A 15,078-nucleotide genomic window follows, 5' to 3' on the forward strand; every position below is an offset into this window, starting at 1 on the left:
CACAAATGTCCTACCAGATCGGAACCTCGCGTGTTTTTACCCGTGATTTTAATTTGATTACAGCGAATCACAAATGTTTTGTTTATTATTATGTTATGTTTAATGAGCAGTAATAATAAATCAGATCAATAACAAATCTTGCTAACCTTATTAAAATTGGTCCTCTGGATAAGTTTGGAATGAAATTTGGGGCACTAATAAAAAAAACAAGTAAAGAAACCAATTACAAGTAAATATAGCACAAGAAAAATAATTTTGGTTTTGAAAGATAAAAAAAGATTATTTAAAAGTATAAAAATGGAAATATCGTGAGAAATTAGAGTTGGAATTTTAGAGAGAGAAAGAGAGGGGGAAGAGAGAGAAAGGTGTGAAGGTGTGGAGTTGGGCTGTTGGTACTTGCATAAGCCTCATAATTCCACGTGAAAGGAGTAAAACAAGCAACGGTGGATCAAATTACTAAAATAACCCCATAATACTTTATGCACTTTGTTATGGAGATTAGATTAGATTAATATTCCATGATAATTTTGTTTATTTATAAAGTGGCAAAATTATTTTATTTTTTTTTGGTAAAAATTGGATAAATAAAAATTACAAACATGCGGCTTTACTAGAGGTGATCAACATCGGCCTGGTCCACAGTCCGGTCCGATCCGACCAAATTATGTATTATTAGTTAAAAGCCCGAATTCGAACCGAAAAGAGCTTGAAAAGCCCGTTTTAGCCCGACAAGTCCACTACTTTTTACGGATTTGGGTACGAGGTATCATGTTAAGATCCGGCCCGGTCCGATTTTTTTATCACCTTTAGGTTTTACCTATTTTTACCCAAAATAATACTTCATCCATTTTTAAGTTGACATGTTTCTTTTATCATGTTTGTGCACATACATTTTTTAACGATTAATATTTTTAATTATTAACATGTAAAAATTATAAAAAGTGATATCAATAATATTTAGATTGATGCGTTTTGAGTTTTGATACTATTTAGATTTTTGTAGTTGACATGCTTAGACTTTTGACACAATTCATGAACTTTGCTTTGACTAGTTATTGTAGTTTATGAATTTATACAATTCAAACAAGATCCCATAAGACTATGTTTATCATTGCTAGTCAAAGTAAAGTTTGTGAATTGTGTTAAAAGTCAAAACGTATCAACTAAAAAAAGAAAAAGGTACAATTTTGTATTTTGGGACCTTGATCAATGAATTTTATTTATTATAATGATAAACTTGGATTTTTTGGTATATATGTACAATTTAGGGGATTATGATTAGGGGAATACAAGTACTCGATGTCTCTACCTAGGTATTGAACAGGGTAATCTAATAACTACGTAAAAGAATAGGGTCAAGAGAATTGGTTTTATTAGACAACATCTTTAACAAGTAAGGTATTTAATATAGAGTCAATATAATTATTAATATTACCAATTGGTAATTGGTGCAGTGGTGATTGGGATTGCATTTCATAAAGAGGATCGCGTGTTCGATCCTCCGCAACATCAATTGGATGGGATTGGAACCTAAGCACTTGGAATTGATCCCCAAATTCTGATTAGCCCAACTAAGTGAATGGTGCACAATTGGATGTAACTAATTAATCATATACTTCATATTCTAACAATGCAAAAGAAAACCCTAGTATCCTTTCCCTCTTTTCTCTCTCCTACACTCAATTCTCCATTGTTAATTTTGAAGGGGTTTCCATTGAACTTCAACGGTGGCAAGCCCCAATCTTTGTTTCCTTTAAGTTTTTTTGTTTCTTATTTTATTTGTAATTTTGATTTGCATTGCTTTAATTAAGCACAGAGTATAATTTATTACTAAAGATTTTACATTTTAAATTAATACTTTTATTTGAAAATTTCATTTTTCCTATTTACATGAGAATGTAATAAGTTAATTAGACCTTCCTTAAAAAAACAAGTTAATTAGACCTAACTCCACATAACCCAAAATCCAATCTTTAACCGACCGATATGTATAGACCTGTAGGGGTATCTATTCGGCATTTAGTTAAATTAAAATTCGATTTTGAATAGTATTATTTGAGTCCAATTTGATGATGAGTCCAATCTGATCTAACTTTTTCAAAATCCAGTCCGAATTAGAATTTAGTATTTTGAATCCAACTCAATCTGAAATCTAAACTAAAATAAATTACCATTTTTTGGGCCAATGACCTCTTTAAATTAAAACACATATTGATAAAATAATACAACAAATTGCTAGTAAAAAAAATAAAATAAAAAAATAATAAAAAAAATTGGCCTATAATCTCAAAATATGTCATGGAAGTATTAAACAAATCAGTTGTGTTACCTTTTTGTTTTATATGTTGTTATTCAAGTAATTTAATAAATGATATTAGACTTGTTGAAAATTTCTAGTTTTTCAGTTTAATTAGATCCAAAACCATTCATCAATCTATTCCAATCTAAAAATTCTAATTTTCCAAAAAAAAAAAAAAAAAAAAAAAAAAAATCAATTAAACTTAATTGGATTAATATTCAGTTTGAAAACTTTGGATTTTGATTTTTATTCGAATAGTGGATGCCCCATTCTGAACATCACAAATGTTTGTTACCTAGTTTTTGTTCATTTGTTTAAAAAATTTGTTAGAAAGTAGGTTTGTTTTAATTCCTGGAAACTATCCACTCGCTTACACCATTTTAGACCCCACCTGGCCACCTCAACGACCACAAATGTTTGTTACCATAATTTTCGGTGATCATTTTAGAAATTTTTAAGCTTTCTATATATATTCAAAGTTGATTGTTTCCTTAATTAACATTTTTTTGTATACGTTATATTATAATCTCATTTTTGCGTGATTAATAAAATAATAATCGAAATTCCAAATTTATATCTTTACTTAAGTTATGGTGAATGTATCTCTAATACGTAGTATAAACAACATTATTTTATGTGAGTGAAACTAAATTTAAAACATTTTTATCAAATTCGTGACACCTAATTTTAAATCATTAGTGAACATAATTTAAAATATTTACTTCCATTCTTAGTCTATGAGAAATGATAGAGAATCCTAACTCTTTCAATCTACTTAAAAACCTCTTAATTGTGTTTGGCTAAGAACATTTGAAGTTATGGTTTAAATGCGTCAAATCCATATCAATTTGCTCAATACCAATGACACTAATATATTAAGATGTTTAGAGACAAAGTTTCTATCCTTCTTGAGATAAAGCGAGTGGAAAAAGGGGACTAATTAAAGTCAATATGTTTTCTAATACGAGATGTCAACAAAATCCTTCCTCCCCCACCCCTCGTCCCCAAATAAAAGTAGTATCTTCCTTTTCACACGCCTGTAGAAAAGTGAATAAACATTAAGATGACAAAATTTGATGAATATTAAAAATAAATAAAATAAAGATAGTTAACTTAAAAATAAAAATAATAAGATAGCACAATTTATTTTATTTAAGGTGAGTTAAAAAATAGACAAAGCGAAATGAGATGTTTAGTTGGGGCAATGTGTTAAATAAAGTGAAAATATGAGACTTTAAGGATCCGGACCATGGGTGTTATATATAGCATATATAAAATTACGGCTATTTCACCAAATGCCACTGACAAATTTAAAAATTCATCAAATGCCATCCCACTTTTCAGAATTCACCAAATGTCATTTACAAACAGTAAAATGTCATGTCGTGCCATTAATGAGGTCTGGACGTTAACAGTCCGTTAATGCGAAATGACCATTATACCCTTATGTGGGGTTAATGGCGCGTTAATGGGCATTGACTCTCTGACTTCTTCAATTTCAATCAAAAAAAAAAAAAACCTCCATCATTCTTCTTCTCTGTTCTTCGAAGTTCCACCCTCATTCAAACTCTGAAATCCATACTCAAAGCAGAAGATTTCGTTAACACTTGAACAAAAAACTCCTAAAAATCGAATCTTTTTTATGCGATTTGAGTTGTGCGAACCAGTTGATCACTACTGACAAGTAGGGGAGGAAGTAGAACCAAAAGGCTGTTGAATTTGAGTTTGGGGTGTTCGACATAGCAATCAAGGTAATAATCGCTCTTTCGCTTTTCCATTCGCGTTTTGAATCTGGCAATTTGTGCGAAAATTGAGTTAGGGTTAGGGTTTTCTAAAACATGCATGTTAAATGCGATTACTTGAATTGAGTGTGTGAATTTATGCTAAATTTCATATTAAAATTGTTATTTGTTGGTATGAATTTGACATTGTTATGCTTTGTGATTGTGAGGTGTTTGAAGTCTATATTTCGCATTTTTGTGTACTGGTATGTTAGGTTGTGGTATGTGGTTGTTGATATGAATCATATGTGTTGATGTTCAGTGTAGTAATGTCTCTGTAATTTGTTGTTTATAGGATGAGTAAATTGTGGCTTGATGTCCATTATAGAGATCAGGGGTTTGATGTATTGGTTGATGATACAGACATAACAAGTTTAATGGACTTGTTTGAGTTTATGTTTGAGGACTCTGTTAAGCAAAATGTGATCCTACCAAAGTACTTTAGTTTGTATGTAAGGCCACCTAGAACTAATAGGAAATTGGAGTTGTGTTCTGATAAGGATATGCTGAAAATATGGGAGTGGTTTGGACATAAGGAAACTATAGTAATCTATTTAGAGGAAAAAGAAAGTCCTAGTCAAGTGTTTCAGGATGCTGAGGGTAGCTGGCAGAGAAGGATTAAGGCCATGGCTGAGAAGGCTAGGGTAGAAGCTGAAAAGGCCCGGGCTGAGAGAGAGTTGGAGGAACTGGAACAATTTAAGGTTGCAGTTGAGGTTCCTGTAGCTAATGTGGATAGGGGTGAGGATGAGTATGTAAGAGTGTTTGAGACTCCAGTAGCAGATGAGGTGTTCCCTGGGCAATCTCAGCCTGAGCCTGAGCAAAATACTCAACCATCTACCCCACCTAAATACTGTCAACCTCCTTCTCCTATCAACCAACCCAAAACCTCAGGTGTGAGGAAGAAAATGACCCCAAGGAAAAGGAAGAGAACACCCAAAAAAAAGCCACCACCTCAAACCACCTCACCAGGTCAACCAACATCACCACCTCAAACAACCTCACCACCTCATTCAACCTCACCACCTCATTCAACATCACCACCACATTCACTTGAAGCACCTCAGTCACCTGGACCACAACCAAGATCACCACCTGTTTCATCTCACCATGCAGAGTCACCTCCAGCACAAACCCCCTCAGAACCAGAACCTCAGGCAGAATCAGTTCCAGCTCAAACTGATGTCAATCAAACATCAGAAGCAGCTACTTCTATGCCTGGGAAACCAAAAAAGATTGGTAGATCAAGGCCACCAGGATTTAGAACAAAAAAGAGCTGTGGGAAAAGGGTTGCTGGGGGGAGTAATGTTCAAGGTGTGAGCTTAAGGAGATCTGAAAGACACAAGAAGCCACCAGTTGGGGTTGAAAGTAGTGAGTGAAGGAATTGTGTCTTCGATAAGTGCAATTACTAGATATATCAAGGATCACTATTATGGAGATAATAAGTTCATTCTATTGGGGCGTCATCCTCTGTTGCTAGACTATGAGAGATGATCTTTGGGCTAGTCAAATAGCCCAAAGCCCTTTAGAATGGATCCTATATTGGTCACACACAAGGGTATTGGGTTAAGCAAGTTAGAGGCCCATTAATGGGCCTCATGAGCAATCAATTAGTCATAAGCATGAGTGGGCTAAGTATAGTTTGAGTGGGATTAGGAAGTGGGCTTGGATTTGGATTTGGACTATTATTTAGAGATGCGATCTATAAATAATAGCCTTGCCTAGGGTTGCATAGAAAAGTCACAATTGACACATAGTGAATTGTGAATCAAGCAACCATCATCCAAAAGCCCTCACCCTCTCTCTCACTCATGCACGCCCTCTCTCTCCCCTCTCACCCACGGCCGGCCACCCCTAGTGGCCACGTGGTGTTGCGCGGTGGTTCTTGGCTAGTTGATCGTTCGTTCATCTCCGTAGAAGGTCGATAGAAGTGTTCTTTCGCGACTAACTAGCATTAGTGGAGGTCTTAATCTGTGCCCGTGGACCAAGTAGAGGAATCACGTTTGAGGTTCTTTATCTCCCTTTGTTCTTGCTCGATCGCACGTGGAATCACGCTTCAAAGGTACGATTATTTGTGCTTTATGTGTTATGCATTAGATCCTTGGATTAGGTACTGTATGAATATGATTCATGTTATTTCCGCTTCATAGTACCTATAAACTCCTACAGTGGTATCAGTTAGCCTATTGCATTTACGCATATTGCCAATAATTCTTTGATAATCCACAATTTTAATTCAATTAAGAGGGAGAAATTAATTTAATTATGGTTCGATTATTATATTTAATGTGATTAAACTTTTGGAATCGATTAAATGTGATTTAATTATGCTCAAATAGCCATGAAAGGACCGAATTTATGCCCTAATATGTTCGAATTTTCGAGCCCTAGAACCCTAATTTCGAATTTTTTCGAAAATCCTAGCCCTAAATTATGATTTTGTGCTTGATTTTGATCTAATTCGATTTGTTTTATGTTTCATAATTTTTAATTGGGTTGATTTATGCATAGAAATGTTTTATGTATGATCAAAGATTTAATTTTAAAAGTTAGAATTAAATTGGGATTAATTTTATGATAAACCCTAATTTTAAAGTTGAATGTGATTTAATTTTAATCTTATGGACTAATTTAATTTAATTAGGATAAATGTTATTTTAATTAAATTAAAACACAAAAAAAAAAAAAATTATTTTGGCCGGCAACCGCGGCTGGGTGGCGCAGCCACGGCGGCTGCCGACCAGGTGGTGGTCCAAGAGGGAGGGTTAGGGAGGGCGGCGGTCCATGGTGGCTGTGGGCAGCAGCGTGCAACCGTTGCACGGCTGCTGCCGCGGCTGCCACCGCTGGTGCTGCTGCTGCCTTGCGCGGCAGTGGCTGCTGCAAAGCAGCCAGCCACCGTGGCTAGCCTTGGCTGGCCACGCACGGTGGCCTGCAGCCCAGCAGAAGCAGCTCCACGCTGCTGCCCTTTGAGGCAGTGGCTGCTGTCACGGCAGCCAACCACCGTGGCTAGCTTCGGCTAGCCAACCACGGTGGCCGGTGTTGGTGGTTGTGGTATTTTCAAAAAAAAAAAAAAAGTTTTAAAAATTTATTTCAAGATAATTATGAATTATTTTGGGATAAAATTAGTTTTATTTTGGATAAGTTAAAATATTTTGAAAATATGATCTTTTATTTTAGGATAAAATCAAATATTCAAAAGTTGTTATATTTGATATTATCCATATTTAAGTTGTTATATTAGTAATTATCCTAAATTAAAGTGGTTAATTATGGATAAGAATGATTAGGATATTCTGAGCATATTCCAAAAGGATAATAATTGATTTAAATAATGTGATTATCCCATAATTAATTTTGGATATAATTGATTTAAAATATTGTGATTGGCTAGTAATTAGGATAGAATTTCCCAACTTTGTTAGGATAATCTTTGAGGATAAATATGATTTATCTTTTGAGATTAAAATAAGATTTGATTCTATCTCATACCTAAATTAAAATATATGATATTTTATAATTGGTTATGATTAATATATGATATTATCTAATTACAGTAATTAATTAAAATATGAGATATTTATAGCCATGTTTCCTTCATTATGATCATCAGATGTTATAGTTTAGGAAAGCATGATGAGTGATTTATTATATGGCACTTTATAATATATGATATTGTTTATTGCTATATATATAGACTAGTATGGCCCATAGATTCTAAAATACGATCTGCGCATCGTGATGTATTTTTGCAATCTAAATACGGTCTGCGTACCGTTGAGTATTTTTGTAATTTACTTCATTTTATTTAAGTAGTAGATAGAATAGAGTAGAATTACAGGTTGCAGTTAATCCAAGAAGCCCATGAAGTGAAGGCCCAAAGGAGAAAGATGGATGCGATCCATGATGATTCAAGTGGGAGCATTTACTTTATTAGTTTTCTTAGGATTAGGGGCCATGCTATGTCTTATTTATGCATTCAGTATTTTATGCATGTTAGATTTTATTGATGTTTTGTGATGATGCGCTAGAGTTCACTATTTAATCACAACATAATAAATCTAGATCCCAGTAATATTGATGCAGCTTTTCCAATTAAAAACCCGACGAAAACCTTGATCGTTTGTGATGGGTCGGCCTCAGCAGAGCATCATAATATATCTTGGGGAAGTGGGGGTAGATCACGTTCTACACTTTTAATTGGTTATATTCAACAAGGTTACCTAAAGATCAGTTTAGAACCTTGAAGCTAAGGGTAATAATTAAACATGTGATGGTTAATTATTCAACCAAGAGTTACAAGAGTTGTAATCAGTAAAGAGTTTACTCACCTTGAAAATGTAATGGTTGATGGCAGGGGCTCAGTCCGGTTAATTATTGCACGAATAAAGGATCTTGGAATCACTTAATTCAAGATGGGATCAATTAAATTGAATAGAGTGCTTTAAAGTTACCAATTTAATTCGCTTATGGTACTTTAAATTTTAATAAACATAATTGAATTTTGCGTTTACTTATAAGTAACATGTCGTTCTAATTTTATTATATATAATTTCCTCGATTGAAAATAAAGTTGAGAAACGTTCTCAAAAAGTTTAAAAGATAATCCATAAACCTATATTCCAATTTTGCTAAGATTGTTCTAAAAGGCAAGTTTTAGAAATTCATGTCACATGTCTAAGGTTGGTTTTATTCAAAATGTTTGAGTAAAATACCAACACATCTTCATTTTGAAAAATGTTTCAAGGGATATAATGAGATGGGAGGTACAAATCCTCCAAAAGACAAGTATAGAAATCCAATAAAATCTCTTATCTTCAATATAATTGAATATGAGAAAGTGATTGGAAATCTCTATGATCAAAAGTTGATCAAATGATAGTATTCTTCATCTATTTTATATAGAGTTTAATACTTGATTAAACTCAAATATAAATAATGATAGAATAGACTTAGCAAAATCATGAAAAGTGTTTAAAATAGTTGAGCAAAGTATCATTTTGAACCTAAGAGAAATGTTCTAAGTGGCTCAAATGGAAAGGTTTAGGAATATATGAGGATTGCATTAAGATGTTTTAGGCCAAGAAATGCAAACAAGTTGCTACTTTTCAAACCTAGAACTACTTACATACTAAAAGTTGTTATGAACAACAAATGTTTCAAATTAAATGGATCAATTCCAATTGATTAGATACTACCTCATATAGTTGGAAGGTAAAAGAATGGAAATGTTCCAATTTAAGAATTATATTATAGAAATTGATTTGGCATATTGCTACTTCTTGGACATATGATGTCTTGTTTAGATCATTCATTGCACAATGTGATTGAACTAAAGGAAGAAGTTATTGCTAAAGGAGAAATAAATCTACAAGTTTAGAAGCAAATGTTGCTATTTCACAAGTAGAATCTATAAGTTTGGAAGCAAAAGTTGCAACTTTACAAGTAGAACCAGTATTTCACCACTAATAATTAGCTAGAATTAAATAAATGTTATTCATTCTTGCCATTATCAAAACACCATTCAATGTTAGTAATGACTAAGCATCGAAGATTCAAAACGTGGAATAAATGTTATTCTATGCTTCATTGAGTCATAATGTGTTTTGAATTGCTAAATAGGTTTAAAATTCTATATGATAGAAATAATTAAACCATTTCTATATATATAAATTGTCTCTAAAATATCAATTAATTCGAATGAAAATGAAAATTGCATGCGGAAGATCCAAAAGGATGGACTTTCAATATCATTAGATTATGAATCTATTGATATATGTAATTATCATTCTAATTTGAAATTTTGACTAAGTCACCATTTAGAGAAATGATGATGTGAACTCGAGGTCGAATACATATCGATGTAAGAAAACCAAAGGTTCAAGGCTAGAGACGGACAGTGAAACTTCATTTGTGATATGATCACTTGTGCTTAGTTGAAGCACAAGAGTGAAGATTTTGAAAAGTTCAAAATGTTCAGTATGAAGTTCAGTATCAACTTGACAAGAAAATGATTACATTACAATATGATTGTAATTGTGAAAATTTAAGTCAAGACATGTAATTGGCAACATATTCGAAATATTGTGATATGATCGTAATAATGAGAATTTAAGCCAACACATTGATAAACATCCAAGAGTTGTGAAATCGTTTTACAACAAAATCCGAAAGAAAACCTTGTGAAGTGTTTATGAAGGGAGCTATCAATCTATATGAGATATATTTTGATAACGGATGAAAATACCCTATCTTCCAACCATTGTTCAAGGGATATACTTTTAAGATAAGCTACAAAACTAAATAAAAACTACATACGTCAAATCAAAAGTAGCAAAGGCTTCATATGTGATATGGATAAGAAAAGTTCTTATAAAGTCTTTCTACAAAGCAAGGAATAAAAGTTGTATTGAAACGTTTAATGCACATTCGATTCCTAAATAAAGCACGGGGTACTACTACATAACCATGCTTAGCACAAAATGTTTGTTGCTCAAGTAGGTGCCCTTATGGAAATTGTTCCAAAAGGTCAAGTGGGAGTAGTATAAATCTCAAAAGAGTTTGAGAAAAGCAACAAACAAACGTGGTTCAAACCATGGTTGGTTCACCCTATGCTAAATATGCCTCCTCAAAAGGCAAGTGGGAGTATAAGAATCTTGAAAAGTTCGAGAGCCTTGAAAGAGTTCAAGAAAAGTGACTTCGAAATTCTTGAAGAAATTCGAGAAGCAATCGAATAACAGCAACAATATGAGCATGATTCACCTCATGATACAAATGACAACGCGTGGTCTCATTAAGTGTAATGGGATTAATAACCATGTGTCGAAGGTAGTACATTCCAAGTGCACATCCTCTATTGTCATTTCTCATTGAAAGCTAAACAAAGTTGTTGTATGAGTTTCAATTGTTGCATAAAAACCCACAATGATGACTAGCATACGTAAAACTTAGCCAAAGAAATATGATTTCATATTGACTAAGAGTTCTAAAATATTTATTTTGGAACATTATGATTATGCAAGTAATAAAGATGATTTGACAAGTTATAACTCCAAGTGGTTTAAAATCAGGAAATCTGAAATAGATTCTAAATCTGTAAGCAAGTGTATGACACTTGAATAATTTGCCTAAATTGGGTGAAACCCATTGTAAGCAAAGCAGACAAGAAAGAAAAATGTTTTCTAACTAAAGCAAAGACTTCTTAAAGGATTCAATTAATTTATAGTATGACTATGATTACAATGAAACCTTTACATTAGTCATGTTGCAAAGATCTATTAAAGATACTTTAGTGATTTCTACCTTATGAGATTTGGTAGATGGATTTCAAAACACTTTCTTGAAATTGTTCATGAAATAAGATTTGTATATGATACAATCAAAAGTTTAGAGATCCAATAATCCTAGGGATGCATAAAAGATCCATAATGGATTGAAGTTAGCATCAGGGAGTTAATGTTCTTAATTTTGCGAGTTAGTCAAATCGTTTGATGTTCTCGTAAAATGAAGGAAAAGGTCTTGAGTGTACAAGATGTTTAGTGGGAGCTATGAAGTCTTCTTGGTCTAGTAGTACAGAGAGCAATTATTGAAGGATCAAATGATGGCTATTGCATTTTGTATGAAAAACCTTGGAGAAGAAGATGAGTACATTTGGGATTCAAGATCTATATAGATGGGTCTCGAAGCATGTTTGAGTTTGGTTAAGAAGCTTATATTGATAAGATTCTTATAGGGTTCAACATTATATTGAAAGGAGTTTCAATCCCATGTAACATGGCACATTGCTTAATGATTCAATACTTTAAGAAAGGTTGATGAAATTAAGATTTTGAGTGATGATCCTTATGCAATTTGCAAAGGATCCATCATGCATGTCATGGACTATACTCGTCTATTTGATTCACGTGTTCTTAGAACAAGTGATGGTAGATTTTAATCGAAATCCAATGTAACGTTGGAATACAAATTAGAAATTCCAAAGTTCCTTGCGAAAGGGCGAAGGAAAATTCTTAGTGTATGGAGGTGAATATTATTATAAAGTTTAGAAATTGCAAAATTCATGTTTATGAGAATGTCTCATGAACTCTACTTACTAAACCCCTTCCATAACCAAGGTATGAGAGTCATACTAAGGTTTTTGGATTGAAGCAAGTTATGTAATTTTAGTTGTGTATGTTTTGAGAAAGCATATTACAAAAGTAAATACATTAGCTTGCAGAATTATGTTTATCAATTGAAACAAAGTTTCAATCTTATTTAATCGTGGTTTCAATATTAAATAAAATGTCCAAAATAATTATGAATTGATGGGCTCACTAGGTTAATGACCTTTTGAATGAAACCCCACAGGTGAACAAAATTCATATATTATTAAGTTCCTAGTTCGGAATCATTAAAGTGGACATAAATGATTTCTTATACTGAACTAGCATGTTAAGATTGATTGGATAGCGCAGTTTCATGGGCTATAGGAGTGTAGTGATACTCGGTCAATCACATGGATATGCATGAATGATGCATGATCGAACTATTGACCAACTTTGAAGTTCAAGTATAGAACTTCCGGATATATTAGTGGATTCCTTTGACATGAGTGGAACATTGATTTCATTCAATGGATGATATAACTGTGGTACATTCAAACGTCTTCCCGTAACTGGAGATTATAAAGGGTGTTTCCTGGTTATTTCAGAAGTTGAGTGGGAGCTTTGGTTGCCACAAGATTGGATATAGTCTACCTATTAAATTAGGAATGTGTCATGTTTTGGCCTCTTGAAGAGGGAGAATTCAGAAAATGCATGGCCGTGCTCAAATGTGTTACATAGTAACCATTTGTTTTGTAATTCTAACTCGGATTTCAAGAAATGATTTGTAGATTAATATAGATTACATAAGATGCAATCATATTATCAAATCGACACAAAATGACTTAAGGAATTTGAATATTGTGCACTTGTCTCAGACAAGTGGGAGATTGAAGGAATTGTGTCTTCGATAAGTGCAATTACTAGATATATCAAGGATCACTATTATGGAGATAATAAGTTCATTCTATTGGGGCGTCATCCTCTGTTGCTAGACTATGAGAGATGATCTTTGGGCTAGTCAAATAGCCCAAAGCCCTTTAGAATGGATCCTATATTGGTCACACACAAGGGTATTGGGTTAAGCAAGTTAGAGGCCCATTAATGGGCCTCATGAGCAATCAATTAGTCATAAGCATGAGTGGGCTAAGTATAGTTTGAGTGGGATTAAGAAGTGGGCTTGGATTTGGATTTGGACTATTATTTAGAGATGCGATCTATAAATAATAGCCTTGTCTAGGGTTGCATAGAAAAGTCACAATTGACACATAGTGAATTGTGAATCAAGCAACCATCATCCAAAAGCCCTCACCCTCTCTCTCACTCACGCACGCCCTCTCTCTCCCCTCTCACCCACGGCCGGCCACCCCTAGTGGCCACGTGGTGTTGCGCGGTGGTTCTTGGCTAGTTGATCGTTCGTTCATCTCCGTAGAAGGTCGATAGAAGTGTTCTTTCGCGACTAACTAGCATTAGTGGAGGTCTTAATCTGTGCCCGTGGACCAAGTAGAGGAATCACGTTTGAGGTTCTTTATCTCCCTTTGTTCTTGCTCGATCGCACGTGGAATCACGCTTCAAAGGTACGATTATTTGTGCTTTATGTGTTATGCATTAGATCCTTGGATTAGGTACTGTATGAATATGATTCATGTTATTTCCGCTTCATAGTACCTATAAACTCCTACAGTGAGGATGAGAGCTCTGATGGTGATGACAGTGAGGATTCAGATTACATTCAATCTGGCAGTGAACAATATGATGATGATTTAGATCTTGCTGACTTCATAGAGGATGAGGAAGAAGTAGAATGCCTGTATGATGACATCCCACCCAAAGAATTTGAAGATTACCTTGATGGAACCCAAGCAATGGACAAAACATACAAGAATGGAAGGGTTTGGAGAGATTGTGAATTTGGAAGCATTAAACTGGAGCCATGGTTGATTTTTGCAGACAAAGAGTCATTCTATGAAGTGTTTAAGGAATTTTGTGTACAAGAAGGTTTTGGAGTTTTTGTTGAAAAGAGTGACCCTACCAGGTTTATAGCAAGATATGCTATAGATGGCTGCAACTGGAGAATCCATGCATCAACCATGGCTGACAAAGTGAGCTGGGCAATAAAGACATTGACAGGGGAACATGCAACTTGTGGTAGGCTTGAGATAAATCCCATTGTTGGCTGTGACTGGCTTTGCAGACATCTACAATCAGATATTCAAGCCAATCTAGACATTTCTGTTGAGTCTCTGCAAAGAATTTGCATGGAAAGGTACAGAGTTCAAGTGAAGAAAAGGTTATTTTATAAGGTGAAAGCAATAGCCAAGGAGCTCATTCATGGTGGATTTGGAGAGGCCTACAGGCTCCTTCCAAGATATGTTGAGATGGTCAAACAGACCAATCCAGGGAGTTATGCACTAGTGACATGGACACAAGTACCTGCAAATGTGCAACCTAGGTTCAAAGCATGCTTCTTTTCATTTGCTGCTCAAGTTAGAGGTTTTTTGAGAGGCTGCAGGCCAATCATTGGCATTGATGGGGCCCATCTTAGTGGTTATTACAAAGGAATATTGCTAACAGCTGTTGGAATTAATGGGAACAATGAGATATTTGTGTTTGCTTATGCCATAGTCAGTACAGAGAGTGTTGAGACTTGGGGTTACTTTATGAGGAATTTAAAGTGCCTCTTTGAGAAAGAGGGATGTGCCAGAGATGACTGGACATTTCTTTCTGACAGAATGAAGGTAAATCAGTCTTTCTTTGCAATACACACTTTTTCCTTTATCTTTTTATTGGTTTACAATGCTTACCACCTCACTTGTTATATGCTTTTGCAGGGAGTTGATGCAGCAATTATGGAGACATTTCCCAGAGCAACTAGAAGAATTTGCTGTCAACACTTGTACAGCAACTGTAAAACAAAAGG

The sequence above is a fragment of the Chenopodium album genome, chromosome 13, assembly GCF_948465745.1.
Source record: "Chenopodium album chromosome 13, dcCheAlbu1.1, whole genome shotgun sequence".
Taxonomy (NCBI): domain Eukaryota; kingdom Viridiplantae; phylum Streptophyta; class Magnoliopsida; order Caryophyllales; family Amaranthaceae; genus Chenopodium; species Chenopodium album.